General features: G+C 40.9%; 1 long non-coding RNA gene across 1 annotated transcript; it reads left to right on the top strand.

Moving 5' to 3' along the window:
* The first annotated feature begins 681 nt into the window (after nt 1-681).
* On the top strand, nt 682-14321 carry LOC113966661. Its single transcript, XR_003533909.1, has 4 exons — nt 682-770; nt 1734-1843; nt 12710-12814; nt 14150-14321. It is a non-coding gene; the product is annotated as an uncharacterized LOC113966661 (long non-coding RNA).
* Nucleotides 14322-15997: the final 1676 nt, after the last annotated feature.

Below are 15997 nucleotides of genomic sequence, written 5' to 3'. Positions count from 1 at the left end.
GGATCTTGAGAGGAGACTTAGGCAGAAGGATGGGACCCATGGGATCACTGAGAGCAGTATCAGAGCAAAGACACCAGCAGAGGCAGAGTGGAGGAGTGCATGGGGAAAGATGCTGCCACCTGTATTTTAACACTCAGCAGATCTCTGATAGGCAAAATTACCCACTCAGGAGGATTATTATGAAGGGAGGGTACCCAAATCTGGCATGTTTCCAAGGCTGGGACCTAATGTCTTGATTTCAAAGCTTCAGTGGGGAATTGTTGTTTACCCCCAACGCTGCCAGTTCTAGTGTGCTTCTGCAGACTGGGTTTTGTAACAGAAAGGCTGGCAGCATCAGCATGCAGATGCAGTGCTCTGATATTCAGTGGGCTCCCCTGTCAAATGAGAGGGGACAAACAAGATAATGAGCCAAGGAGAGAGAAGCCTGGCATGGGTATAAGCCGTAAAAGAGCTCAAGTGTTATCTGTGTATTTTGACCCTAGTACCTAATTATTTTTTGGATGATCTGGCATGTTTATATGAGGACAAAATGAGTTTCTAGCCAGCGTGGACATTTAAAGTAATTTTTGAATCCCTTTCAAAGCTACATTAATATCTGCAATTATAGGCAGCTACAGTGCACTTGACCTGGCATGCCAGTGTCACCAGGCTAAGCTGAATGAATCAAAAAACTTTTTATCACAGACTCTGACCCTGCTTTGGCTACAGACATGGGGAATGAGTAGAAAAAATCTTCTACCTGCACCACACAACAAAGTCCATGAAGCTATGTAATATGAGTTTCTCTTAAAATCATTTCTGTTTGCTTGTAAATGTCTTTAATACTTAAATGAGATTAAGGCATTTCCGTTGTATTTAAACCATTAAATAAAATGATGGTTTCCAGCGATGAAGACAATTAAGCATGCAGGATTTAATGAAACTTGATAGAGCCTCGGCTGCTGTCCTCCTATTAGTGTGCACAGCTGCGCATGTGTGGCAGCGTTTGCAGGTTAAAGAAGCAATTAATCTGAGCAGGGTGAACGTGAAACTCTTACTTAAGCACACAGACAGATTGTGAGCCTCAGTCTCTGACTTTTTTGTTAAGGTCACAACTCAAATTGCAACCAGCTTTGTAAGTCTGTTCTTCTCAAATCCCACATTTCTAATCAAATATAAGAGCTGATATTGGTGAATTACATCCTGGTGGCATAAATCCACATTGCCAGCGATTTATGCACCTCATGTTAACTGACATGGTGATTCATATCTGCTATGATTAGTATCTGAATGGCTTTATAGATCTTGATATAGTTTCCATGGGGTTAGATTACTAAAACAACAAAATGTCAAGGAGTAACATTTAATATTTTTGCTCATGAACAATCCTCGTGTGTTTGGACAGGCTCACGAAGGCTCTCAAGCGTGTGGCACAAACAGCACTAATACCTACAGCAGTTAGTGCCCATTGCACTTCAGGGCTAGGAGATTTGCAGGGTATGTTTGCAGGCTTCATGCCTCCTGCTGTGCGAACAGGAGCTGCAAGGTCCTTTGAACATCCTTGTGCTCTGTGTGAGGTGGGAAGGAAGAGGGACAGGGAGTTGTCTGTTTGATTTCATTTTGAAAATCATATGTTAAAAGAGGATCCTATCGATAATCTGCTGAATGTACTGACATTCAGAAAGAATGGAGAAAGGAGGTTAATAAATCACCCAATATCCACTTTAGTCTGCTTTTCAATTTTCATTTCTCAGAAACACAAATTGCAGCTGTTCTTTAAGGTGTCTGATCTATCCTCTCAAGAAGCCAATTTAATTTTTAATTTCCTCTGATGAGACTCCAAAGATGCTGGATAAAATATGAGGTGAGTTCTTTTATTTATTTTTTTTTCGAGGCAGCTTTCTGTGTGTAACACATCATGGTTTGCTTTTTTGCTGCCAAGGAAAGTGCTCATCTCTTAAAGCATTCTTGATGGAAGAGTTGTCAGTGAGGAGTGTAAAGCTCCAGATTCCTCTCTAGCAGGGGTAAAGAAAATATAATCAGTAAAATGGGTGATCAAAGCAGGTGCAAGACTTGAAATTAATCAAAACACTTTGAAAGGGAAAGAAATAGTAAAAAGACCTGAGCTGTAAAGGTTCTTAGTGGAGTATTTCCTGCCCCCAGCTAAGCTGCAGTTAGACAAGTTCCAGATCTGATTCCCAGTGCACTCCATAATAATAAAGGTATTTTATTAAAATATTAGCAACTGGGAAGGAACTCTGCAAAATGCTGTAAGAAAAACCTTTCTGCATAAATAGGATTATGTGGAAGTTTTCAATATGGTAATTTAGTTTGGGATTTTTATTATTTTTTTTCAATTACTATGGGACTTTAAAGCCAGGGATGTAAACAGAGAAGTCAAATTTTTGGAACCAGCTGTTGCATTACACATCACCAGTTATTGCTGTCATGCAAAACTGTCCTGTCCGCAGTAATAACAAGGAATTAGAAAAGCAAAATGATAATCTCTCTACGTGACAAAAAAAGGACATTATTTCCCAATAACATATTACAAAAAATGAGGAGGAATCAGAGAGGAATCAGATGGCAACCTATATAATTTCCCCCTTCTTGTGCAGAACTTAAGGTATAGTGCAGAGTATTGATGTTGTTATATAGTTTAGTAATAGAATTGACTTTACAGAAAGCCTGTATTTGACATTTTTGTAGTTTATTAATTATCTTTACAAATAGTTCTTACTAAAAATGTATTTACTTGAAACTATCTGAGCAGGATTTGAGAGTATATTTCTACTAATGGGTTGTCCAGGAACTGTTTCCCTAGTCTTTTCCCTGTCCAGGCATCTTCCTGCTCTTGAACTGGTGTTTGCCAATAAACAGACCTGCTGCTGTTTCCCCTCTTGGACGGGAGGATTGGCATTTCCTATAACAACAAGTGCGTCTAAAATGGCCACCCAGGCCCTTTCTGGGCAAATCTCCCAAGATATATTCTTGGACAAGTTTCCCACCCTTTCTCTTGCCAGGAATGGTCTTGTGAGCACAAGGTGTCTCTTTTTTGCTTTGAAAGGACATGTAAAGGGTAAGTTTGACAGTATAAAGTCTGGGGGGGTTATTTGGCCAAACGGTACTGCAGAGCCTAAATTTTGTCTGTACCATGTGTCTTGTCCTCTTCCAGCTCTGGATGGTGAGAAAGTTCACATCAGAACCCAGAAGCAACATGTTGCCAGTGACTCTCTATTACTTGCTCTTTGCCAATTCTTGCTACTGTTCCTTTTTATGCTTCTTTTCATATAAAAGGCAATTTTGGCAGTGAGACCAAAAATTTTCAAAGTCATTTTCAGAGCAGATGAGAGTGACCAATCTTCTTGTGCTCAGGTTGAAACATAAAATTTGCTACTTTGACTTATTTTGTCTGCAGACCACCATTAATTATAGAGCAGAAGGTGAAAAGGAGGAAAAAATATAAAAGAGGTGAGGAAATATAAAAAAGTACAGAGGACGGGGAAAGAGTGTGAAGAGGAAAGGGGGATGAGGAAATAAACTCAACTGTGCAGATCAGTGGAATAATACTTCTGAATGCCTTAGGAGAAGAATTAGTGATGAAAATGTGCCTGTTGTGATTTTTTTTGTTACTACTACTGGGAAGGCTCCAGAAACCACCCAACGAGAGATGCTGTAAAGGAAGCTATTTCTTCCTGAAAGCTCTTGAAGGGAAATGCGCACTACTTGTTTTAGCACAGATATGCGGGGCGGCATACATTCGTGGAGAGCTGTAGATAACCACCGGAAATAAGATAATACTTTTCTAGCTGCTGGTGGTACCTAATCATCCTCTCTCATCAGTCTTGTATCTTTTTTAAACAGATTTGCCCTCTGAAGTGCCTGGAGTGGGGTAATTTAAATTTCCAGGCAAAGTGGTAATTAAATTTCCAGGTAATTAAATTTCCAGGCAAAGTGAAGCCTGGAAGGGAAGGGAGAACAGTGAGATGCTTACCTCGTCTCAATCTGTGGGACTTGCCCATTTCCCAGGGGGAGTCTAGTGTGGCACTTAATCTAAACCAGGTTTGCTAGGCTGGGGACTTGACTACAGGACTACCTACAGCTATACTTACCTGTGCCTTTTGGACTAGCTTGCCATGAGGTCCTCAGTGTTATGTGTGACAAAAATTCACTCAACGGTCTTGAGTGAGCCTGATTAGCCTGAATGATCTGATTTTATGGTCACGTTATCAAGTCAATCTTCCAGTGCTTAGTATTTGATTCTGTGTTTTTTACACTGTAATAGGAGCAAGTTGTGGGAAGGTAAGGCTTCAGCTGCAGAATTGATGATGTTTGACCCCGTAACTCTGTGCTCAATTGAGTCATATGCTTCTGTACATAGTGAAAAGGATAAATATATTGAAATGCAGCCATGGCAGTTTTGAGGCCAGAATGGGCACGAGTCTGTCATGGGGTCAAGCATTTGAAGTTGAATATAATCAGTCAAGAATATAGATCCAGGGTATGACTTTTCATACAATGGCAACTCTCCATTGGCAGCAAAAGCCAGGAGGGAGAAAGAGGCAGAACATGTCAGTGAGGTGTCTGGTTAACCACGCAAGTGCATGTGGGGTTTGGATGTGTGTGGGAAAGAAATGAAACTCAGTGCCCCAAAAGCTGGAGCAACTGCTGCAGAAAGTTTTGTAACAAGTGCCACAGGAGGCAGGGTATTGTGTTTCACTATTCATTTCCTCTCTTCCTTGCTGGGACTGCCAATTAGATCCAGCTCTGATGGTGGCTTTTCGACACTTTTGCTCACCGGGAAATGGACTCAGACTAGTATTTCATTGCATTTAGGTTTTTAAACAACATCAGAGAGAAATGACTTTTAGGTACTCTGAACTGGATGTGAGCCAACACTCGCTGCAGAAATTGAGAGAGGGTCTTGACATGACATGACTATTCCCCAGTGCGTCACAGGTCTTCTGCAAGTATACTGGGCACTCTCATTTGCCTGTATCTAGTAGGAGTGTGTGCACCTCAGAATATTTTAGGTAATGTCTCTACACTTTCAGCATTCATAGACAAAGTCTACTAGAGAGGAAAAGAAAAATCAGAGGGGGAAAGGATGTGAGATTTTAAGTGGAAAGAGTTTTGCATCCAATTGCCCCTGAAAACGAACTAAGTGTATCTTAATGTCCTTTCTAGCTTGTGAATTTGACCTCTGATCGTCACAAAAATAACACTGCAGTTGAGACTTGAGCCAAGTGCCCTTTTTGGACATCAGTTGACGCTTTACATAACTATCATATACTTATTGGTATTTGCTATGTTTATGTATATGTATTTTACAATGTCTGTGCTTTCTGAATGTTGTATTTGCTGCAATATACTGTAGCTAGCCTTAGGGTGGGATGTTCTTCATAGAAACATAAAACAGTTTGGGTTGAAAGGGACATTAAAGATCATCTGGTTCCATCCCCCTACCATGGGCAGGACACCTTTCACTGGACCAGATTGCTAAAAGTCCCATACAACCTGATCTTGAACTCAGGGGTATTTGTCTTAAAGACTTCCTCTCGCAGTTTTCCAGTTGCTTATCTAGCTATTTTTCTTGTATAATTTAAATCTGATTCCTTTTGTCTGATCTCCTGCAGACATGGAGAACTGACTGCTCCTTTCTTTGCTGCCTTCATGAACTCAAGGCTGCTGTCACCTCTTCGTCCTCTACCCCTAAGTGTTTTCTTTCTAAGGGAAAACAGCTAGTGACCTGCAGTTGGAGGATATGTTTTCGAGACCACTTGTGGCGTTCTCCTGTGTTGTGCCCAGTTGGTCTCTATTTGCCTTCAGGCCAGTGCTTTCCAGCAGTGCATACAGGAGTCTGACAGAAACTGAGGAAAAAAATTATGTAATTGTGCTTATATATCTTTGTTTACTGTACATCTTTCTTGTGCCAGACAGACACCATGGGCTCGTGCTGTGCTTGTGAGCTGCATGAGCCCCAGCCCACATTCTGCGAGCTGCCACCCAGCAGCTCCTCCCCAGCTGATGTCCTCCTGCTTCTGTGTCATGCTTGGCGTTTTCATTCCTGCCGTATCCTTCTCTCTTCTGGAGCATTTCTTCCACTTGCCAGGACAAATCTGGACTCTCCTCTGCCATGCTGGCTCCCTGCTTGGGGGATGATGTGTGGGGGCCATGCATCAGGGGCCAGCTCTGCTTTGGGATGGCAGGGAGGCACAGCTGATTTTTTTCAGCTGATATGCATGTGTGCATACACACTCCAGGCTGGTTTCAGAACTCCTGCATTTATATGCAGACTCACTAATGGAATTTCTGCCATTTACATTTACATTTCTTCTATTTACATTTTTAGAAATATGTCTGTGTGAGCTTCCCTCATTGCTCTATTGAGGAAGGTATATTAGTGAAATTTTGTTTTTAAATTTCTGTCTTTTTCAAACTTTCCTTTTCAAAAATTTCCAGCAGGTGTAATGGAGTAGGCATAGCAAATGATGCCAAGACCAAGAGAGAGGAGTTGATAGTGTGTGTGAAGAGAAAGGACTTAGATACAGCTGTCTGTGTGCTGATTAGCAGGGATTTGAGGACACAGTAAATAATATTGCTATTTGCTCAGCTTATAAACAAACACGGTTTAAATTTAAATTTCTCACCTTTTTACATATTTTTTAAAGTTTTTCAGCTGTGGTAAATGAACTAAAATAATGCCAAAGGGATATAGCTCCAGCCTTGGCTGAGGTGGGGAGTGCTGTCCTTGGCAGTGGTTGTTTATACCAGTGCCTCCACCCTTGTGAGTGTTGATATGCACCAAATAAAAGAGCTAAAAATCTGTTCATGGGTTTACATGGTATCCTCCTGAGTAGCTTGTGAGTCCTCCAGCAGCCACAGTTCATGAGAAGCCAGTGGAGCCTATCTGTATCGGCTGTGAGCGTCAACAGAGATGGTTTGCAAACAGGAGTAGATGTTTGGCCCCCATTCCCTTCTATAATCCCATAGCAGGAAAGACACAAGCTTTACCCATGGGACTGCCCATGGCTTTGGGAAAGTTATACTCCATGTCTGTAAAATAAATCCATGTGCTCTCTGGAACTGCTTATTTTGGTATCTACTTAGGAGACGGCGTATTCTTGATGAGCACATCTCCATCCACAGTTATGTGCCATCCCAACCTTCCTACAGTGCTGTGTTTCTGGATCTGGGTTGGACATTAGGTCTGGTCTGAGAAATAACATGAATTTACTATGGATGATTCATCCATAGGGAAATTCTTCAGGTTCTTTGCTCTTTTTACAGCAGTCAAGTCTGAAAATTAGACATGATCTCTCCTAAAGCTTATTTTGACTCTCATGAGGACTGCAGTAGAATGACAAACAGCATGCTGCTTTCTTTATTGTTTCAGTTCAAGGACTATCTACAAAGAGTCACAGCCTTGTGCTCAGCATTACACAAAATTATTCATTTCCTAGCTATACAGAAAAGTGATTGAATTGCAGATGATTAACATATGTTTTCTTTTCTAATGCCTTCCCGTCTTTTTGTGGTACACCTTAGTAAATGGCATCAGAACACTTTGCTTTCAAGAGGCTGCCTCCCTCAGAAACCTATTATCAAGGCTATTTCAGAAAAGTTGCTCTTCCTTGGTACATCTGGCAGACTGGCTCTAGAATCCACATAATTGCTGTAGCAACCTGACCTCTGCTAGTCAATGTATTCTAGCTCCTAGCTATATTCAAAGACTGTTTTTAAAGGGATCCTCTCCAGGGTAAATGCAGGCCTTTTCACTCTGAGCAGTTTTGCTAGGACAAAGAACCCCTTAACACTTTTCCTTTAGAGATGCTTCAGTTTTTTATAATCAAACCTGGCTGCCACACTTGATCATGTTCAGCAGTATAGAGATTTTATCAGTCTCTATTTGGTATACAGGTACTGCTGCTGATTAGCACAGAGCTGAGATAGGCTGTGTACACCAAACTGTCATGTAAACTCCCAAATTATTCTTTGTCTGGTTTCTGGCTTGTTTTAGAGACAAGTACAGTGGTGTTTTGTGTTCAGTTTTGTTCTGAGATTGAGGCAAAGACTGACTCAAGGCTTTCAGCACTGCGAAATTTTAGGAATTTTCTGGTATTTTACAATGTTAATTGCCTAATCATCAGAACAGCAAATGTCATCTCATATAAAAGAATAGATGATAGAGCCAGAAGGGACTGTTGTGATCATTTTTGTCTGACTTACTGCATCACACAGGCCAGAGGAATTTTTATATGAACTGGAACAAGACTTCAAAGGAGACAAAAAATCTGATCTTGATTTAATCATCAGATACAGAGAATCAGCCAGAACACTTGGTAAATTTTCCAGCAGCTAATTGCTGCCATTTTTAAACAACTAATTGCACTGCACTTCATTTCTCTTCTGTCCCTTTCAAAATTGGGTCATTTGACCTTGTTGTACTCTTGTCTGATGACAAGCACTTAAATTACATTGTGTCCCCTGTCTTGGACCCTAAAAATTGTGATCAAGTTTCTTCCTTAACTTTCTTCTTGGGAAAATAACCAGTAGACTCCTGAAGTCTCTTTTTGTTACCTATTCATAGATGTTCATCCAGTTCTGGGCTCCCCAGCACAAGAGAGAGATGGAGCTGCTGGAGTAAGTCCAGCAAAGAGCCACAAAAATGAATATGCTGCTGGAGCACCTTTTGTATGAGGAAAGGCTGAAAGATCTGGACCTGTTCAACTCTGAGAAGAGAAGACTTGGGGGAGAACTTATCAATTAGTACAAATACCTGAAGGGAGGGTGCGAAAAGGACAGAACTAGGCTCTTAGTGGTGCCCAGTGACAAGAACTAGGCTCTTAGTGGTGCCCAGTGACAAGATGAAAGGCAATGGGCACAGTCAGGAACATAGGAGGCTCCCTCTGAACATTAGGAAACACATTTTTCCTGTGAAGGCAACTGAGCACTGGGACAGGTTGCCCAGAAGGGGGGAGTCTCCTTCCTCAGGGATATTCAGAACCTACCTGAGTGTGGTCCTGGGTAACTGGCTGTAGGTGGCCCTGCTTGAGTGGGGTAGGGGGTGGACCAGATGAGTTCCAGAGGTCCCTTCCAGTCTCAACTCCTCTGTGATTCAGTGATTCAGAGTCTTTCTTACATGTCAGACATCAAGATTTAGCTACAGTATTCTGGTAGAAGGCACATCAGGGCTAAATACCAAACACAAAATGAATACCACACCAGATATAGGAAATGAAGGCAAAGCTGAGCCACCGAGGAAGTCAGTGTCAGAATCAGGGTATGACCTGTTGCACTGCTCCTTGCTCTGGCCACACTGCATGTGCACAGGTCTTCATTTCTTAGAAAAGTAAGGCCTACCCATTTCAAGGATTTTGGCTAGAGAATTTCAAAGTGTTTTATCTATATATTTCCAAGTGGGTGAGAATCTGAAGCAGAGAAAGATGGTGCAGCTCACATGATATCACTCAGCAGCGCAGCCAAATACTTGGCTACACAACTTGGCTTTTTAAAACACCAGAAGCAAAGATTCATCCATTCCCTCATGCTGCCATGCGGGAATAGCAAACTCCATTTGCAGAAGTACTTTTGACTTGAGTTTGAAACCAAACTGGGTGTGGAGAATTTCCTCCAAACTCAAAGAACAGTGATGGTAAATGGGAGTAAAAGAACCTTAAAGGGATTTAGGGTTTACTGAGGTACTTTTTTGTGCCTATCAGTTTATTGTGCTGCAGGTCACTTTTAGCTAGATCAGTGGTTTGTGGCTATCTAGTCAGATGAGTGGCAAATTTTTGCTCTGAATGCAATGCTTCAACAAAGCTCCACAGATTTATGCTAATATAAACCTCTTGGAAATTGTGCTTTCTCGGCAGACCTAACAGAGGTTATGAACAGTACTTCTGAAATCAGCATTTAAATAACATTTCAAAACCACTAGAAACCTCATTATCCTGAATATATCACTTTAGTGGTCATACAAGTAGTGAAAACACTGTGAAACAAATGTGTGACTTGTAAATGGGAAAAAACAACAGTACTGCCTAAATACTTTGTTGCTAAACATCTAATTAACCACTAGGTACCTTTACAGATCAGTGCATTTGCTGAAACTTGGTAAGGTAAGAACAATCCAGAGATAAATATCTGTCCTATTGTATGGGGCTTTCTTTCTGAACTTCAACAGACTCTGCCTTTAACAAAGCCTTTAACAATGCAAATAATGATGTCTTGCAGTTATCCAGGTTTACTTAGGAATGTAAAGCAAAATCTCTAACCGTCATTAAATGAAGTTGCATTTTTGCATTTTTCCATTTTAATTCTGGAAATGTAACTCTCAGTCCCTACAAGACTGAAGTTTATGTTCTTAGGTACATGTGCATATGTGGCTTTCCCAAATACCCCCTTACTGCAGGTATGCCAATCTACTAGAAAAACTATTCTTCTTATGCATGTTTTAAATTACCATTTTCTGCCTATTCTTCATGAAAAAGCGGAAGTGTGAGGGGCTGTAGCCTGACCTGGGGTAGGGAAGGGACCTGTAACCTCTCTTCCTCATGAGCCTTGGCCCTCCTGGTAAGGAGACATCCTGAACTCTATGGTAGGGATGTGGCTATGTCCCTGGAGGTCTCCACCGTCATCTCCCTGTCTTCATCATGCAATGGCATTATACCAGTGTATCTGCCATCTATGAAACCTGTTCCTGGAATAGGAACACACAGTGCTCCAGTGGAACTAATGATGCTCCTTAATGGTGTGCAGCCCCATGTCTGCCAGGTACAGATGTTTGCTGGATGGCATTCTGCAGGTAGCAATGTAGGCAGGGTGGAAAGCATGCCTTTTACAGTGCCGGTGAATAGAACAACGTGGTCCTTTAAACCAGTGGAATTGTGGGGCTAAGGTGTGAAGTGGGCTGAAAATTGCATTGAGGTTGCTGAAGCTCAGGTACACTTTCTATTCTCCCAGTGTGTCTTGGGTAGACACCAAGGAAGCTGGCAGGGGTGTTGGTTTTTGCAGTTCTCTTGGTCAGTGAAGTACTTTACCTCTGAACACATCACTCCCAGCGACGCAGGGCTCCTCACCTGAGTGACACCGTGCCTGCCCCTGGGTGATCATACACCCCATGCTTTAGTGAGGTGTCTCCCACTTGTCCTCCTCACTTCTTTGAAAAGACATTTCCATATTTTGTAATTGACATTTTCTGTGATATATTCTTCTTTTTCAAGGTCAGCTGTTGACCTCTGACCTATCCCTTCCTACCTACCCCAGTGACTCTGTGGGCATCAGGGAAAACAGATTCACTGAGAAGCCATTCTCTGAAGTGAGTGAGCTCCCAAGACTTGGCAAAAGTGTTTAGATCTTCTTTATTACCGTTTTTATTTCTTTACCCTCCCCCTGGGTGTTTTATTAATTCTTTGTTTTGCCTGTCTCATTTACCAACATTTCTATAGGTTGCATTTTTGGGGAATTTTTTTTTTAGCCTTCTGTGTAAAGCAGTGTGATTCACATTGTATTTTTCTGCTCAGTGATCTCTCCTGGTTCCTCACCCCATGTTCTCCACTGATCAGACCCATTGGTGATTAGATGCTCAGAAGAAGTGATTGCACAGGCTTTGACACCTTGCATCCCCTGCTGCCTGGATTTCAAAGAAGTAATCATTCCCAGGGACCCACCACTGACCCTTTGCTCAAGCTTTTGTCATTCACCTTTTGCTGTCTCTTTTCTTAAAGAGCTTGAAGTATCTTGATTCTTCTGCTAGGGGAAAAAGGACACATGCACTGAAATCGTAATGACTTTACCATAATTTCAGAGTACTTTCCCCTGAAATGATATCACATAGTACCTCTGTATCACATCTCTTAACACCTTTTGAAGTAAAATCTTCAGCTCCTATTCGGAGATCCCCCTTTTGTTCGCTTAAAGCCAAGGGGACTGTCAGTGAGATGGAGAGGTGGTTCAGTTCAACATCTGCCCTTTTTTAACTCGTTGTGCCCTGGCAGCAGCAAGCGGAGGGGCCTCATTGCCAGGCAATGTGACTCATTCTGAAACTTCAGCAGGATTTCAAAAGGACTTGAGTGCAGACAATGAAGCCGTTTACAGTGTTAGCTGTGAACAAATGAAACACAAAACTGAGAACGACATCTGAGTCCTCAGCCAAACTGACTTGGAGATCACGAGGAAACTTTTTTCCTGGGGCTTACTGTATGGTTTCTTGAACTGAAATGTCTGACCATGGCCAAGTCTGCTCTTTGGATTCAGTGTAGAAGTCTTTGTCATCTGAGTTACAGATAATATCTAGTGCCATAAAGACTGACAAGATACTTTTACACATTTTGCACATTTTATTTGAATTCTTATGAATGATAAAAAGACAGTTAAGACTAAAGAAACATATTAGGGCTATTTAGATTACTTAAATGGCCATGCTTTCTCTAGAGAATTAAAACTGTACATCAAAAATCCTAAAGGCTATATTAAGTCAATTGTGAACACAGAGAAAATTGACTTTGAATAGTATAAAAATGAAAAGTCCTATAACTCCTCTCAAAGTCCCTTGATATGTCTTTAATGAATCCTTAGAAAAAAAAAAGAGCTGAAAATTTACTTCCAAAAGCATACTGTGCTTTTTTAATTTCATTTTTTCTTCAATAAATGATAAGTTTGAAATATTTCCTTTGGGTTTCACTGTAAATAGATGAAGTAATGATGTTGTATTTATTTTTATTTTTAGACATCTCAGAGAAATGTAACTTTGGGATTATCTCAAATGCACTGGAAATACAAGTAGCAAAAATCTTCCAGATGAAGAAACCGGCATGGAATATGTTAATATATGGTAAGCAAAACTTGGATGCTGAGTCCTATGAAAAGCATAAGAAAAGGAAATTCTGTTGCTTTGGTGGCAACATGCATGCTTACATTTTAAATCTAAGGCTGGCTGTACTATTTTTAAGGAATTTAGACTCCTTTTGTCTTTTTCACCCCCCTCTTCTTCAAAATGTGATATTTGTGCCTTCATTATTTGTAATTGTGCTGGGAATCCTTTGTCTAAAAAACTGCAGCTGTTGGATTTGCTGTAAATCAAACACTGTCTGCTGGGGTTTTTCTTCCTGGTCACCTGAGTTATGTGGTGTTATTCCTTTTCTTTAGTTGGATGAAAAACTTAATAAACTGGTGACTAACTGACTTAAGCTTCAGATAAATCCTCATGTTTGAGGTATAAATGTACATAGATCAGAAGAACAGATATGGGTAGCTCTACAATTGCAGTAGTCTCCGTGTCTGCTGAATAATATGGGAGTCAAAGTCAACTAATGCATTTATATGGACATGATTTTATGTAAAGACTCCTTTACCTACATAGAGAGCTTCTTGCAAAAGGCTTCTTGGCCTATTTGGGTCACTAATAGTTTCATCAGATGTGTATATAGAAAGTTTTATACAGTTTGCACTGCTAGTTAACTATATGTCTACTAATTAACTATATACCTCCTTAGCCACCTTCTCTAGTTTGTTTGGTTGTTTTGGGTTTTTTTATTATGTTTAGTTGTTGTGTATTTTTTTGTGTATTTTATTGTTTTTTAAAAAGGGATTTTTTAGAACACAGGAAGCCCAGGTTGTGTTGCTCAGAGCTCAGCCAATGCCCTGCCTTGCAGGGAGATGAAGGATGTCTTGGCAGTCCCGTGGCCTTATCTGTATACTGTGTCTGACTGAGGCAAAGGCTGAAAGTGGGTTAGTCAAGCTAGTATAAGGTTGTGCTCAGCCTTGGAAGAAACACTGCCATGAAATCTCTCTCTTGTAATATCTTGGCTTTATCAGTCCTTGTGAAAAATCAAATGGATTGTGTTAAAGTCTAATAATGGGCAAGAAGGGCTGCTAATCTTAACTCGATTCAGGTATCACAGAGGTATAAGGATCTGCCTTCTGTAAACCAGACAGCATCGTGCCTGGGGATTCTGCTGTAAGGTACCCCCTGCTGTAGGGGTACAGAGAAACTTTATGGGGCAGTCACAGCCGTGCTCACAGAGCTTCTGTGAACTCAGTTGCAGTTCAGAGGAAGATGGACTCAATGGATTGGGCTATAGTCTAGCAACCTAGGTACCTAAACTCCCTACCTTTCTGCTATGAACACTGTGTGCATCTTTTTTATCAAATTGCTTAATCTTTCCAGGTGTGGATTGGGTATATTAGTGATTATGTGTTTGTCAGGGATGCTGTGAAGAAGAGGTTCATCAAAAACCAGGCAAAGGCTTTGAGACAATGAGTATGTGGAGATTGCACAGCTTGCAGCCAAGGAGCAGCAATGGGATGTAGGAGAAAATTAAGGCTTTAATTCTGAGTCTTGTAATAATTGGGAAGTTGGTCTACAAATGAGAATAGCTTTTACTTCTTGTGCAGTTCATGCCATTCTGAGGGTCACATCAACTGTCATGACAGAAAGGGTGAAATTATATGTTTGGTTATGGGGAAAACCATGTAAGGTTTCACTCCTTTTTGGATTCACCAGTGTTTATTTACACACACCTAGTGTGCCATATTGTGCTTGCCTATAGAAGAGCCTTCATCAACTCACTGGTGTAGTGGTGTGGTTGTCTCAAGATACACCAGGATTTTATAACTAGTGGTGCAATAAGTACTAAAATTGTGAACCTGGAGGTATTTTCCAAGGGGCACAGGAAGCTATAGGCTCTGGTCCTACAGTGCTAAGCTGGTACACACAGAGCTGGGCCCACAGGACACCCTGGAAACTGCACAGTCTCCTCTATTACGCTGTGCCACAACCTGGGCAACACGGTGTCTTGTTTGTTTGACACCTGACCTCAGAGGAGGAGAAAGACATATGCATCTGTATGGAACAGCAGCAAATTTTGGCACGAGAGCAGAGAAAAGACTCATACCCACACTTCTGAAGCCATAGAGGGGTGTTCTAATTGCTGTTTCTCATGTTATATACACAACATCTGATTTGTATTTGTTAAATATGTGACACAGAAATGAAGAGGCAGAAGAACAGAAAGTAAATACTTGGAGGTATTTCTCAGGGTGTTTGAAGACCTGTGAAGGGACTTGAAATATCATGCTTTTGTGCTTGCACACAGGCACAAATCATGGTGTTGTCTCAGGCTGAGCAGGAGGTGAGACCAGAGTTGTGTAAACCTGATGAAAGGTAGAGCTCTCAGCTGGAAGTCACTATTCACTGGGTGGTTCTGGGACAGGCACACAGTAATGCATTGAAATGTAAGATGGATTATATAATAATTTGAATTTGACAGAGTTCAGATGGAAATGGAGAGAAAATTAGAAAAATCATATAATCCTTTCCCCATACAAATTTTGACTCGAGGTAGATATGGTGGACCCCTCTAGCCAACTTCAATTAATAGTTCCTGGACAGTCCCCCACTTCCAAATCATGTCGTGTTGTAATAACTGTCTGCTATTTAAAGTCACAGAAAGAATATTAAACTGCTGCTGTCTTTGAAGTTCACAGGCAGGGAATCATGGTTACTAAAGACTATTAATTATCTCAGCAGTCGAATTATGCTAGGCAAAACTCCAGTATAAATGGCAGACAGCAAGTCTGATGTTATACTGCAAGATTTCCTCAGAATAATGTACAACAAACCAAGAACAAAAACTGTGTGCAAACTCTAATCTCATTGAAACAGCCTGCAGAAGTACATGTATAAATCAAGGGTTAAGCAGGAATGTGTTTTTCTGAAGAAAGTAAAGGCACTTCCCGTGTTTAATTAACAGAATGCTAATTGGGTAAATGAGGGAGAATTAAAAGGGAATCTCTGAGTGTCTGTAAGAGATTGGTGGTAAAGCTGTTAGAGCTGACTATTTGACCTGTGCATGGAAATTGTAAGTCAAAAGCAAACCCTAAATTTGAGAGTTGTAATGAACACAAGCATGTTCAGAAAAATCTAGATTCCTGAGAATGGACATGCTTGGAGAAAAAACCCAGATATTTTAGCTAAGAATATGTGGATGCTTTGTATGGACTGACCTTCTTGCAC

The sequence above is a fragment of the Neopelma chrysocephalum genome, unplaced genomic scaffold (genome assembly GCF_003984885.1).
Source record: "Neopelma chrysocephalum unplaced genomic scaffold, ASM398488v2 Primary Assembly neopelma1_60, whole genome shotgun sequence".
Taxonomy (NCBI): Eukaryota; Metazoa; Chordata; class Aves; order Passeriformes; family Pipridae; genus Neopelma; species Neopelma chrysocephalum.
Note: the sequence above shows the minus strand (reverse complement) of the source record. Positions and strands in the feature narration are given on the sequence as shown.